The following is a 14,175-nucleotide window of genomic DNA, read 5'->3' as shown; positions in this document are numbered from 1 at the left end:
GCATTGAAATCAACTAAGTATAGATTCTCATATCTAAATCCATTGAATATCAAGTTAGAGCCATCTACACTTATGATCTCTACATCATCCACACCAAATATGCACTTGAAACCAAGATCACACAATTGAGCTACCGACAATAGGTTGAAGTTCAAGCTCTCTACTAGTAGCACATTGGAAATGCTTAAATCATTGGATATTGTAATCTTACCAAGCCCTTTGACCTTGCCCTTGCCATTATCACCAAATGTGATACTATCAATCCCATTGCTCTTGTTTTCATTAATTGAATTGAACATTCTTGGATCACCGGTCATGTGTTGTGTGCACCCACTATCAAGCACCTAATGCCTTCCTCTGGCTTTATAATTGACCTACAAAAGGAGATCAATTCTTTTTAGGTACCCAAACTTGCTTGGGTCCTTGAAGGTTAGTTACCAAGGTCTTTGGTATCCAAATGGCCTTCTTCTTTAGGCCCACAATTGGTGTACCAATGAACTTAGCATTCACACCATTGGCACCCTTATAAAGCATGTAACAAGAATCAAATTTGATTGAGGATACATTAGGTAGCTTGTTCTTGTTAGTCTTGCAATTTTGCTCTATATGCCCAACTTGCTTGCATCTATTGCAAAACCGACCATTGCCCTTCACAAAGCTAGCTTTGGGAGTGACAAAGGCCACCTTGCCTTTCTTGGGGGTATAGCCCAATCCCTCTTTGTTGAGAGAGAACCTTTGGCTACCCAAGCACTTTAGCAAGCGGGCATCTCCACCATAGGCATTGCCTAAGGCACGAGTGAGCTCATTCACCTCCTTCTTGAGGGTCTCATTTTCCACTTTTAGTGAGGCATCACAAGTGATTCCATCACTCAAAGGTGAAGTAGAAGTGGTAGTGCTACAAGAGGGGTTAGTGGGAGCAACTAAAATGGACTCATGAAAAGATTCATTAATAAGATCACATGTTAGTCCCACATCACATGATACGATCACTTGCTCCTTTTTGGCTTCCTTCACTTTGACTTGCTCAATGAGAGATGAGTGAGCCTTTCAAGCTTAGAGTGAGCTTTGCCAAGCTTCTCATGGGCTTCCATTAGCCTCTCATGAGTAGCATTGAGCTCATCAAAGGATTGCTCAAGAAATTTTACTTTCTTGTGCAATTCTTTGCACTCCTTTCTCTTCATCTCATTGCAAGCGTGCACTTGCTCACACATGTCCAAGAGCTCCTCCTTGGTGTACTCCTCATCCTCATCCTCATCATCATTATCATTCCTACAAGAATCACTTTCACATTCATCATCATCATCACTCTCATCATATTTTACCTTGGTAGGCTTTGCCATGAGGCATGTCAATGGAGTGTCGAAGATGGAGAGCTTCTTGTTGATGGCGATGCTTGCTAGTGCTCTCTTGATAGATTTCTTGTCATCGTCACTAGAGCTATCACCATCCGAGGAACCATCACTATCCCAAGTGACTACATAGCCTCCACCCTTCTTCTTCTTTTGGAAGGTCATTCTCTTCTCCTTCTTTTCATTTTTATCTTTCTTGTGCTTCTTCTTCTCATCTTCATCATTATCACTATTGTAGGGACAATTTGCTACAATATGATCGGGGCTCTTGCAATTGTAGCATCTTCTCACATACTCTTTGCTCTTGGTGTGATCTCTTCTCTTTCTTACACCATAGCCCTTCTTCATGAATTTGCCCATCTAGCGCACAAATAGAGCCATGGCTTCATCATCAATGTCACTAAGATCATCATCATCACTTGATTCATTCTTGGACTTGCCCTTGTTCTTCGATGATGATGAGCTAGCCTTAAATGCTACACTCTTCTTCTTCTTGTCCTCTTCTTCCTTCTTGTCCTCCTTATCATTCCCCTCCCTTTCCATAGGTATGTCTCTTGTGTAATGACATCACCTAGTACTTGGTTGGGGGTAATATCCTTCAATCCTCCTTTTATGATGAGCAATCTCAACATCTCAAATCTTGGAGGTAAGCACATCAAGAATCGATGAGAGACATCATCATCCTTGATCTTCTCTCTCAATGCCTTCAAGTCATTGACAATGACTTGCAATTGATGGAACATCTCCGGAATGCTCTCATCATCCTTCATCTTGAAACTTGTCAACTTGTCCTTGAGGATGTACAACTTGGCACTCTTCACCACCGGTGTGCCCTCATATGTTTCTTCCAATCTTTTCTACACCTCATTTGCTCTTTCACAATCTATGATTTGCTCAAACACCTTGAAATCAATGACATTGTATATTGTGTTGAGAGCCATTGTATTGCATTGCTTGTTGATCTTATCTTGGTTGGTGGGATCATCGGGATTGATGATAGCATAATCATCCTCGATCACTTCCCATACTTGATCATTGATTGAACCAAGATACATCCTCATCTTTCTCTTCCAATAATCATAGCATGTGCCATTAAAGAACGGTGGTTTGCCCCCCACATGGTTGAACACAACTTGAGCCATAATTTGACATCGAGGTTGTTAAGCTTTCAATCAAACGGTGACCACGGCTCCGATACCACTTGAAAGGTCCTAATATAGCTAGAGGGGGGTGAATAGCCTATTTAAATTCTACAAATCAACTAGAGCAATTTGATTAGTATGACAAATGGTGAAATACAAACTTGCTCTAGCTCTACAAGGGTTACACGCCACCTATCCAACAATTCTAGTAGCAATGATCACTTGACACACCACTTGCAATCCTACTAGCTAGATGAACTAGAATAACAATACAAGCTCTCAATTCTAATTACACTAAAGAGCTTGCTACAACTAGTTTGCAAGAATGTAAGTGAGTGAGTAGGATGATTATACCGCCGTGTAGAAGAATGAACCAATCACAAGATGAAGATTATGCCAATCACCGGGAGAATACAAATGACAAGAGACAACCGATTTTCTCCCGAGGTTCATGTGCTTGCCAACACGCTAGTCCCCATTGTGTCGACCAACACTTGGTGGTTCAGCGGCTAAGAGGTGTTTCACAAACCTCGTCCACACAATTGGACACCGCAAGAACCTACTCACAAGTGAGGTAACTTAATGACATGAGCAATTTACTAGAGTTACCTTTCAGCACTCCACCGGGGAAGGTACAACTCCCCTCACAATCATCGGAGGCGGCCACAAACAATCACCAACTCGTGCCGATCCTCCACCGCTGCACCAAGCCGTCTAGGTGGTGGCAACCACCAAGAGTAACAAGCAAAATCTATAGCGCAACATGAATACCAAGTGCCTCTAGATGCAATCACTCAAGCAATGCACTTGGATTCTCTTCCGATCTCACAAAGATGAAGGATCAATGATGGAAATGAGTGGGAGTGCTTTGGCTAAGCTCACAAGGTTGCTATGTCAATGAAAATATGCAAGAGAGTGAGCTTGAGCCGGCCATGGGGCTTAAATAGAAGCCCCCATGAAATAGAGCCATTGTACCCCTTCACTAGGCACTGATCGAGGTGACCGGACGCTCCGGTCCTACTGACCAGACGCAGGGCTCAGCGTCCGGTCGCTCGATGGCAGCCACATGTCAATCTTCATTTAACTGTGACCACCAGATTTCAACAGTCGACAATTGACCGGACGCTCCGGTATAAGTGACTAGACGCTGAACCCCCAGCGTCCGGTCGTTTACAGTAAGGTTCCAAAACCAGTTTTCTTCGACCGGACACGTCTGGTGGCACATGATCGGACACAGCCAGCGTCCGGTCAGTTACCCTAATTTCTGTGCAGCTATGTCAGCTCTGACCAGACGTAGCCTTCCAACATTCGGTCAGTTAGAGGCCCAGCGTCCGGTCGCATAACAAACGCTAGGTTATCACTACCACGCCTAACCGGACGCTCTAGTCCCCCTGAGACTAGAGTCCGGTCACTTGTAAACTAGCGAGATTGACCCTCTTTCATCTCTATCTCCTTTACCCTTGCTTAAATGTGCCAACCACCAAGTATATTACCTTGTGCACATGTGTTAGCATATTTTCACAAATATTATCAAGGGTATTAGCACTCCACTGGATCCTAAATGCATATGCAATAAATTAGAGTATCTAGTGGCACTTTGATAACCGCATTTCGATACGAGTTTCACTCCTTTTAATAGTACGTCTATCTATCCTAAATGTAATCACACTCACTAAGTGTCTTGATCACTAAAACAAAATGACTCCTATATTTTATACCTTTGCCTTGAGCCTTTTGTTTTTCTCTTTCTTCTTTTCCAAGTTCAAGCTTTTGATCGTGACCATGACATCACCATTGTCATGATCTTCGTCATTGCTTTATCACTTGGAATAGTGCTACCTATCTCATGATCACTTTGATAAACTAGGTTAGCACTTAGGGTTTCGTTAATTAACCAAAACCAAACTAGAGTTTTCAGACAAGCAACTTAAGCTCAAAATTGAATTTAATTCTTATCTTCGTATAGGTTGTCATCAATTACCAAAAAGGAAGAGATTGAAAGCCCTAGTTTATTTTTGGATAATTGATGAAACCCAAAGTACTAACCTATTGCTCTAAGTGTGATTATGATATAGGTTGGTACACCCCAAATGATGGAGCTACAAGGCACTCATCATAATGAAGGTGGCCAAAAGATGGATCAATTGCTCCAACTTGGGAAAAGAAGAAAGAGAAAAAAACAAAATTGATCAAGGCACATGTATAAGACCTAAGGATCATTTTGTTTTGGTGATCAAGACACTATAGAGAGTGTGATCACGTTCAGGATAGATAGTCGTACTATAAAGAGGGGAAAATCATGGTAATTGCGGTTATCAAGTGCCACTAGGTGAAGTGAATCATGCATATGCATTAGGACCTAGTGTGCTAACTCTTAACCCTTGAAAAATGCTTTGGTAAATGCTAACACATGTGCACAAGTGGTGGAACACTTTGGTGTTGGCACATGGAAGCAAGGGTGAATGTTTGAAGTTGTTTGGAGGCAAAAAAGAGCTCTGGACCCTAGGGTCTTGGGTGGTCCGGACCATCGGCGATGGATCCAGAACCAAACCATAGGGATACTGTGTCGTGGTACAGCTCTAGACTCTGGTGGCGTAGGGCGTCTGGACCAATGGCCCTTGGTCCGGTTGAGTGACCCTGGCCACATGGCGAGCAGCGAAGAGATGAGGGTGGTGTGGACCGTGGACGTTAGTCCGGATGGCCGTGGCGAACTAGGTCCGTAGCACTTCGATGCTCTCTAGACCTCTCTGCAGTGCTCCGAACTTTAGGAGAGTTTGGTCCGGTCCTTGGATTTAGCTGCTCAGTCCGGTTATGCGGGAAGAGCTGGCTGAGCGTGTGCAACGGCTAGTTTTGAATGCGGGACACATGGCACGCTATGGTTTGTCGCTGTGAGGAACCGGACTAGGGCTTCTTGGTCCAGAGCAGGCACTGCCCTCGGTCTGGAGCTCGGCCGGACAATATTCCAACGGCTAGTGAACACATGTCGTTGCGAGATTAAAAGCTGTGCTGATCCGTACTGATGGGTGATGGTCCGGAGCAGGGTCTGGACCTCGGTCTGGAGGCCCTTCGTAGTGGCAACGGCTAGTGGAGTCCTTGGGGCTCTATAAATAGATGTTGGGTGGCTCTAGCTCTCTCTATTGCACATTTTCATCAATGATAGATCCTTGTGAGCTAAGCCAAACCTCTCCCACTCAATGTCTTGCTTGATTGTGCATCCAAGTGAGTTAGGAGTGATCCAAAGTGCATTTGTTTGAGTGATTTGCATCTAGTGGCTGTGGTAGAACCTCCTAAATTATAGGGCCCACATGCACCTGTCACTGTCCAATGACCTCTGACGACTATGCATATGTTCCCGATAACTTAAGAAGACTATCGGGTGTCCTCGGGGAACCCCGAATCATCCATGATTTTCCGAGTAGGATCCCATTACAGAGTCATTGCAGTATTACAACAGTTTATTCATTAATATACATCAGAGTGAAATAGCAGAAGTCTTACAGTAACTTAGTTTACAAAACAGTTGTTTCAAACCTTACAAACTAAGTATGATTATTATTACAAACCATAGTAGTGGAGTGGCATTAGTAACATAAACATAACACACAAAGAAAGTGCCTTGCCCAAGGGCCACACATTTACTTATCATCATCGATTTGAACAACAGTCATACAGCATGGTCCAAGATAGACCTATGCATGAGGCTCACCTGCAACAAGGGTTTAACGAACCCTGAGTACAAAAGTACTCAACAAGACTTAACCGAAGTAAAAACTAATAAGACTCAGGAATGCAGGCTAGGGGATTCAAGGTATGGCTTTAGCAAGCAACAAAGTTCTTTTGCGTAAAAGCTCTTTAAAAGAGATTCTTTCAACATTTAATTCTTCATAAAGACCATATATGAATCTACCATGATCCATAATGAGATCATGAACTTCATATCAAACTCTTTGTCACAACTTCCTCAAGTTTCATTTATTAACTACGATGATGAACAGTGAGTTGAGTCTCCATAACCGAGGAGCAACGACGATTCAAACCGATTATAACCCAGCCGGGGATTCCCAACCACATGACATATGCAGGTCCCTGACCTACATATACCAACCCACCCTCAGATCCTCTAAAACAAGAATGTGTCCGTGCCACCCGAGAATACGGTACTCCACCAATCCAGCCCATTCCACGTGGGTACACGCTACTCTCGCCATCTCTCCACTCCTAGTGCGCGAGTAGCCATTCTCGTAATAGAATAGCTGAGTGAAGGCTTACCGGAGTATGTGGCTAGTACTACAAAGTCTCACCTCATGTAATTCAATAACGGACGGTTCTTAATCGACACAGGCGGAAAGAACCCGCTCACAAGACCTCCATGTCTTGTGGCTCTCATACACCGAGTCCGCCCGGTCTAGATTTATTACTCCACGTGCTCATATCTCATGATAACATAAATAACCAGTCGTATCCAAAAATCCATTTAAATCTCACAGGTGATAGGTAAGCACCCGACTTTTATCTGTCTAAGCATGGCTAAGCATAATTAGGCATTCTCGGATTAAAACGGGTAACGAGGTTGATATGGAAAAGCAAGGATGGTAATGCACCAATTAGGTTTTCACTCAACTCCTAATTACTTAATGCAGTACTAAAAAGCAAAAGCGATATAAATTTGTAAAGCATAAGGTAGGTTTAAATGCATCCGAGGCTTGCCTTGATTGTTGGAAAAGTCAGGCTCCGGAGATGTTCCACAGTTATCAAATCTGACCTCAACAGACGGACTAACTTCCTCAACAACTTGATTGACTACCATGTTCTCGCTTTCGTTCACTACATGAGGCAACAATGCCATGTTTAATATGTTGTGAGATATAAAACATGATGCTTGACGATGGATGCAAAAGCTAGTAACTTGAATATAACTTTCCTTCGCGGTACAGTTGTAAACCTGTAACTAATTAAACCTTTTTCATAAACCCAAACACTTACTTTAAGTACCAAGGATCATTTTATGCTAATGACCCAAGGTCATCACTCAATCCCAAATTCAAACAAAACCTAAATCATTAGGGTTTACTATTTGTTTTTATTAATTAATAACTAATTAATAATTATGAATTAAATCAACTTTCTCCAAATGAGCTCAAAATTTTTGTGAAGATTCATCATATGATAACTAAGTGGCCAAACAATTTTCATAATTTTTGGATAATTATTTAAGCCTAGAAAAATCATGAAAATCCATTTATTAATTAATTTGAGCAATTTTTATCACATTCAAAATGTACTAAAAAATACATTTAATATTTTTCCTAAATAGTTTACATCTCAGAGAGGTCACACAAATATTTTTATAATTTTTGGAGCTCTATTTAATTCTACACAAAAATAACAAAACATAGCACTATTTAAACAATTCTGCAAAATAGAAAATTCATTTTCAAACTAACTGTCACTGACAGAGTGACCCCACATGTCGGCACAGTGTTCCCGCGCTGACCATGGCGGCGAGGCTTGCTGACCGGCGATTTCTCGCCGACGGCGAGGTCTCCGGCAACGGCCAAGGCACCGGCGTGATCCCTACGACAAGGCGCACCCATTGGCGGCACTAATTGCACCAATTATAGCACTAACCGAGCTCGACGCCGGCCATGGCGGACACGGCGGTGCGTCTGTGCTACGCCGGTGAAGGGAAGCCGTTAACGGTCAAACAAAAGGCTTGGGAAGACACAGTGGCTCACCCCAAACTTGCTCGAGCTGAAGGCTGAACCGGAGGAGCAACAGAGAAGCGGGTCGGCGATCAGAGCAAACACTACGAAGCAAGCTACGTCGACGGCGGTGTTCCGGTGGCTGTAGTGGACGAAAGGATCAATCAACAAGGCACAAAGCATCACAGCAACATGGCGAAGCTGGAACTATGCTGAGCAAGAGCAAAGACGCACCGTAGAGTGCTGGCCACGGTGACGCGCACTCAATGGCGATGCTGCCGGCCACGAGGAAGAAAGGCAATGCTCAGTGTTTCTTGGTGGAGTCAGGCTTCAAGGATTGGTCAGCTGGGTTCGCAAGGAGCAGGTGGAGCTATGACCAGCTTTGTTGCGACTGGGAAGGCACTACGGTGACGGCACGAGCTCGACAGAGCAACGACGGCTTGATGAGAAAAGCAGAGGAGAAGAAAGAGAGAAGAACGGCGACGGCGCAGGCTTTATAGCACGGCCAAGGACACGGAGACGACGCGCAGCAGCTTCTCCACACCAGTGTGAAGCCGAAGGTGGCCACGAGCGTGACTGGAATGCGGTGGAAGATCACCGACGGTGAGGTGTCGCCCGCGGGTACTGTTCCACGTAATTACCGAATTGCCACTTGATTTAAATCACAAATTACTCCCAAATTTGTATGGCAACTCAAAAATCGCCAAAAATAAAAGTTGTTCCAAATTCAAAGTTCTACAACTTTGCTTTAATAACCACACTCTAATTCGGTCTACATTTTAGAATGCATGTTTAAATTAAAAAAGGTACACTTGAATTTACCCCTTTTCAAATTACTTCAAATTTTATATAACTTTGAAAACTCCAAAAACAAACTTTGTACAAAATGACAAGCTCTACACTTTTCCTTTTAAGCTCAACCCCAAAATATGCTTAGATTTTGAATTAGGTTTTCCAGGCTAAAATTAAATGCTGGAAATTAGGGTTTTCGGAAATCCAATTCAAAACAAGGGTTTTGAAATTGATTCATTCATACAAGTCAACACATATCATCATAAAATAAACTTGTTTTAGTGAATGCATATCAAAATTTTCACTAACACAAAAATGACGTGCAATGCCTATGATGACATGGCATGTTTTAGGGTTTAAAACACTAGAGGTGTTACAATCTTTCCCCCTAAAAGAAATCTCGTCCCAAGATTTAAAGTCTAAGGGTAAGTAATGGAAAAGGAAATATGTCAATCCAAAAACATTCAAAACCTATTCATAAAACAGCGAAGGTCCCATTACAAACATGATTTGTAACGATAGAGCACAACTAACATTATTCTATATTGACGCAAGAAACTCCGGAAACTGTTCTAGCAAGTAATCTTCGGATTCCCAAGTAGCTTCTTCTTCGGAATGTTGATTCCATTGTATCTTGTAGAATTTGATTGTCCTCCTTTGAGTGACATGGTCTTTCTAATCTAGAACTCGGATAGGATATTCAGAATAGGTCAAATCAGGTTCAAGTTCCACTCCTTCAACCTCAACATTCTGATCAGGCACTCGAAGACATTTCTTTAACTGTGAAACATGGAACACATCGTGTATAGCTAAGAGATGTTCTGGTAACTTCAAGCGATATGCCACCTTTCCACACCTCTTCAAAATTTGAAATGGTCCAATATAATGGGGTGCCAACTTGCCTTTAACACCAAAATGGGTAACTCCCTTCATTGGTGATACTTTCAGATATACAAAATCTCCCTTGTTAAACACCAATGGTCTACGTCGTTTATCCGCATAACTCTGTTGTCGGGACTGAGCTATCTTCAAATTACTTTGTATCTGCCTAACCTTCTCTTCTGTTTCTTTCACAAGATCAACTCCAAAGAACCATCTTTCCCTGGGTTTAGACTAATTTAGTGATGTTCTGCATCTACGACCATAGAGTGCTTCAAACGAAGCCATCTTAATGCTCTCTTGATAACTATTATTGTACGAGAACTCAGCCAAAGGCAAACATTCATCCCACTTATTGGAATAGTTAAGGACACAACACCTTAACAAATCTTCAAGTACTTGACTTACTCTTTCAGTCTGACCATCAGTCTATGGATGATAAGTGGTACTATACAGAAGATTGGTACCTATCGACGCATGCAATTGTTTCCAAAAGTTGGAGACAAACTATGTACCTCTATCCGACACAATGGTCTTTGGTATACCATGTAAGCTCACGATTCTTGCTAAATACATCTTGGCATATTGGATAGTAGGATATATACTCTTGACTGGAAGAAAATGTGCTGACTTAGTTAGTCGATCTACAATAACCCATATTGAATCAAAACCTTTAGATGTCTTGGGTAGATCGACGATAAAGTCCATACTTATATCCTCCCACTTCCAAGCTAGAATAGGCAATGGCTGTAACTCTCCAGCGGACCTCAAATGTATAGCTTTTACTTTTTGACAAGTATCATACTTGGCTATATATCGAGCAATCTCTATCTTTATTTTGGTCCACCAAAATCTCTGTTTCAAGTCATGGTACATCTTATTACTTCCCGAATGAATAGATAACCTAGTTGTATGTGCCTCTTCAAGAATTGACTGTTGCAATTCAGAAACCTTTGGTACCACAAGGCGATCCTTAAACCATAGCACATCTGCATCATCTATCCTGAAACACGCCGCTTTTCCATTTTTGACTTTCTTTGATATGGGCTATACCCTTGTTTTCTTTCTGAGCAGCAATAATTTAGTCTCGAATAGTTGATTCAACCGTTATATTGGCCAAACTGCCTTGTTGAATTATCTCCATATTCAACTTCTCCATCTCTTGACATAAAGTCATATCCATTGTTTTTACTGCTAGGCAATTGCAATGACTCTTACGACTGAGTGCATCTGCAACCACATTTGCCTTACCAGGATGGTAATGCACCTCCAAGTCATAATCTTTAATCAATTCTAACCATCTTCTTTGCCGCATATTCAATTCCGATTGAGTAAAGATATACTTTAAACTCTAGTGATCTATATAAATATGGCAAGTATTACCAAGCAGGTAATGCCGCCAAATCTTCAAAGCATGGACAACTACTGCTAACTCCAGATCATGAGTTGGATAATGTTCTTCATGTCGCTTAAGTTGTCGGGAAGCATAGGCGATGACTCGGCCTTCTTGCATCAATACACACCCAATACCAATACCCGAAGCATCACAATAAACGTCAAACAGCTTTTCGTTATCTGGCTGTGCTAACACTGGTGCAGTGGTTAATAATCTCTTCAAAGTCTAGAAAGCTTCTTCACATTCAGGTGACCAGACAAACTTGGCTTGGTTTTTCAACAATCCAGTGATGGACTTAGATATTCTAGAGAAATCTAGAATAAAACGACAGTAATAACCCGTCATTCCTAGAAAACTTTGAACCTGATGAACAGTGGTTGGTGGTTTTCAATCTAGTATATCCTTAACTTTACTTGGATCTACTGCAACTCCTTCAGCTGACAAGACATGTCCTAAAAACTATACTTCCTTTAGCCAAAAGTCACACTTACTAAACTTGGCATATAACTGATGTTCTCTTAGGCGGGTCAGAACAACTCTGAGATGTTCTGTATGTTCTTTCTTGCTCTTGGAGTATACTAATATGTCATCAATAAACACCACTACAAACTTGTCTAGCTCAGGCATGAACACTGAATTCATCAGATACATGAAATGAGCTGGGGCATTTGTCAAACCAAAAGACATTACCAGGTATTCATATAATCCATATCTGGTGGTAAATGCCATTTTGGGAATATCTTCAGGCTTAATTTTGATTTGATGATATCCTGACCTTAAATCAATCTTAGAGAAAACCTTGACTCCAGCTAGTTGATCAAAAAGTAAATCTATCCGAGGTAAGGGATATTTATTTTTAATTGTCACTTCATTCAATGGTCGATAGTCAACACACAATCTTAGGGTCTCATCTTTCTTTTTCACAAAAATTGTTGGACATCCCCAAGGTGATGAACTAGGTTGGATAAACCCTTTATTAATCAACTCTTGCAATTGAGTCATCAACTCGGCTAATTCCTTGGGAGGCATCCTATAAGCTCTCCAAGAGATCAGAGTTGTTCTAGGTTTTAGATCTATGTTAAACTAAACATCCCTATCAGGTGGCAGACCAGGTAAATCTTCAGGAAAAACATCTGGGAATTCACGAACTACAGGAATATCTCTAATCTCCTTGACGGAAGTTGTACAAACCTTTTCCACTGATCTCTTTAAGATTGGAAGTTGGATAAGAAGCTGAGAATTACTAGCTGGCAAACTCAACCTTATTGTCCTATTCAAAGTATCTACAACAGCTTTATGCTGATACATCTAATTCATTCCCAAGATCACATCTATATCTTGATCTTTTAGAATAATCATGGTGGTGAAAAAAATGTGCCCACCCAGGTTTATGGGTGCCTGGTACACCATTTCCTTAGTACACAGACGTCCCCCGGGCGACTATATATAAAAATTCTCCTTTGTTTCCCCAATTGGGATTTCATGCTTTATGACAAAGGTTCTATTGATGAATGTATGAGATGCACCAGAATCAAAAAGCATAACTACAGGACGATCGGCGATAGGAAACATACCCAGCATCATGGGTTCCCCTTCTGGAATCTCCCCATCTTGAATATAGAAAACCCACCCTGTCTTCTTTTCATTTTTGCCCATCTGAGCATTCTGGTTATTATTCTTGTCTTGAGCATGACCCTATGGTTGATTTCTAGGAGCCTTCTGAAAATTTGGATTATACTGCTTAGGATACGGACATTCCCTCGAGAAATGACCTGACCTCCCACAATTGAAACATGGGTAATTGTGGCTTGGGGTGTTGGAGCATGAACAAGGAAACATTTGACTGTTGTGAGTTTGGATAAGTCATGGCAGGATGGACATTTGGTTGTTGACCGGCTTGGAACTATGGCGGACGATAAGGAGGACGATAGTGATTCACTGGATGATAGATTATCTTCTGTCTCTTTTGATTGCCACTGAAAGACCCAGATGACACACTCTTCTTCTTCTTTATTTCCTTATGCTGTCGATATTTCTCCTCTGAAGCAATAGCAATATTAACCGCCTCATGATACATGACATTGGTGCAGGTAGTCATCATGGTCTGAAGTTTGGTATTAAGGCCACGCATGAACCACTTCTTCTTCTTGGCATCTGTGTTAACATGCTCAGGTGCGTACTGTGAAAGGTGATTGAACTTGCCCACATACTGCATGACTGTTTGATCGCCTTGCTTCAAAGCAAGAAACTCATCAAGCTTCATGGCCATAACTCTCTCCGAAATATAATGGGCACGGAAAGCAGTATGGAACTCGACCTAGGTTAACTGAATACCAGCTGGTTGCATAGCCATAAGGTTTGCCCACCAAGCACCTGCTGCACCTCTGAGCTGTTGGGCAGCAAAAATAGGCTTCTAGAACTCAGTGCATGGAATAAGGTCAAACTTCTGCTCCATGGTACGAAGCCAATCATCAACTTCAAGCAGTTCGTCAGCCTTGGTAAATTTTGGTGGTCATGTATCCGTGAAGTCAACATATGTAGCTTCTTGCCTTTGATGATTACGACCACGATTCCCTTGCATCATATTCTGATTGCTTTGAGCTAACTCCCAAAGCAACCGAGCATTATCTACAGTCACATTGACTAGTGCCGCGATAGCATTAGCCAAATTTGGTGGAACTGGTGGGGGATCAGGAATACCATCCTCGTCTTGCGAAGAACTAGGAATAGTCAAACCCCGAGTACGACGCATCTGTTCATGATAAACCAAACTTTACTCACAAACATTTATTGAATTGTTAAAAGAGCTTGCTACAAATACATTACACAGGGCTCACTTATTTATACACAAGTCTGCACTTAAGCAAGACTACCTAACTAGACTAGAACTCACTATTTTACAACTCTACTCTTCT

The sequence above is a fragment of the Miscanthus floridulus genome, chromosome 18 (genome assembly GCF_019320115.1).
Source record: "Miscanthus floridulus cultivar M001 chromosome 18, ASM1932011v1, whole genome shotgun sequence".
NCBI lineage: Eukaryota > Viridiplantae > Streptophyta > Magnoliopsida > Poales > Poaceae > Miscanthus > Miscanthus floridulus.
Note: the sequence above shows the minus strand (reverse complement) of the source record.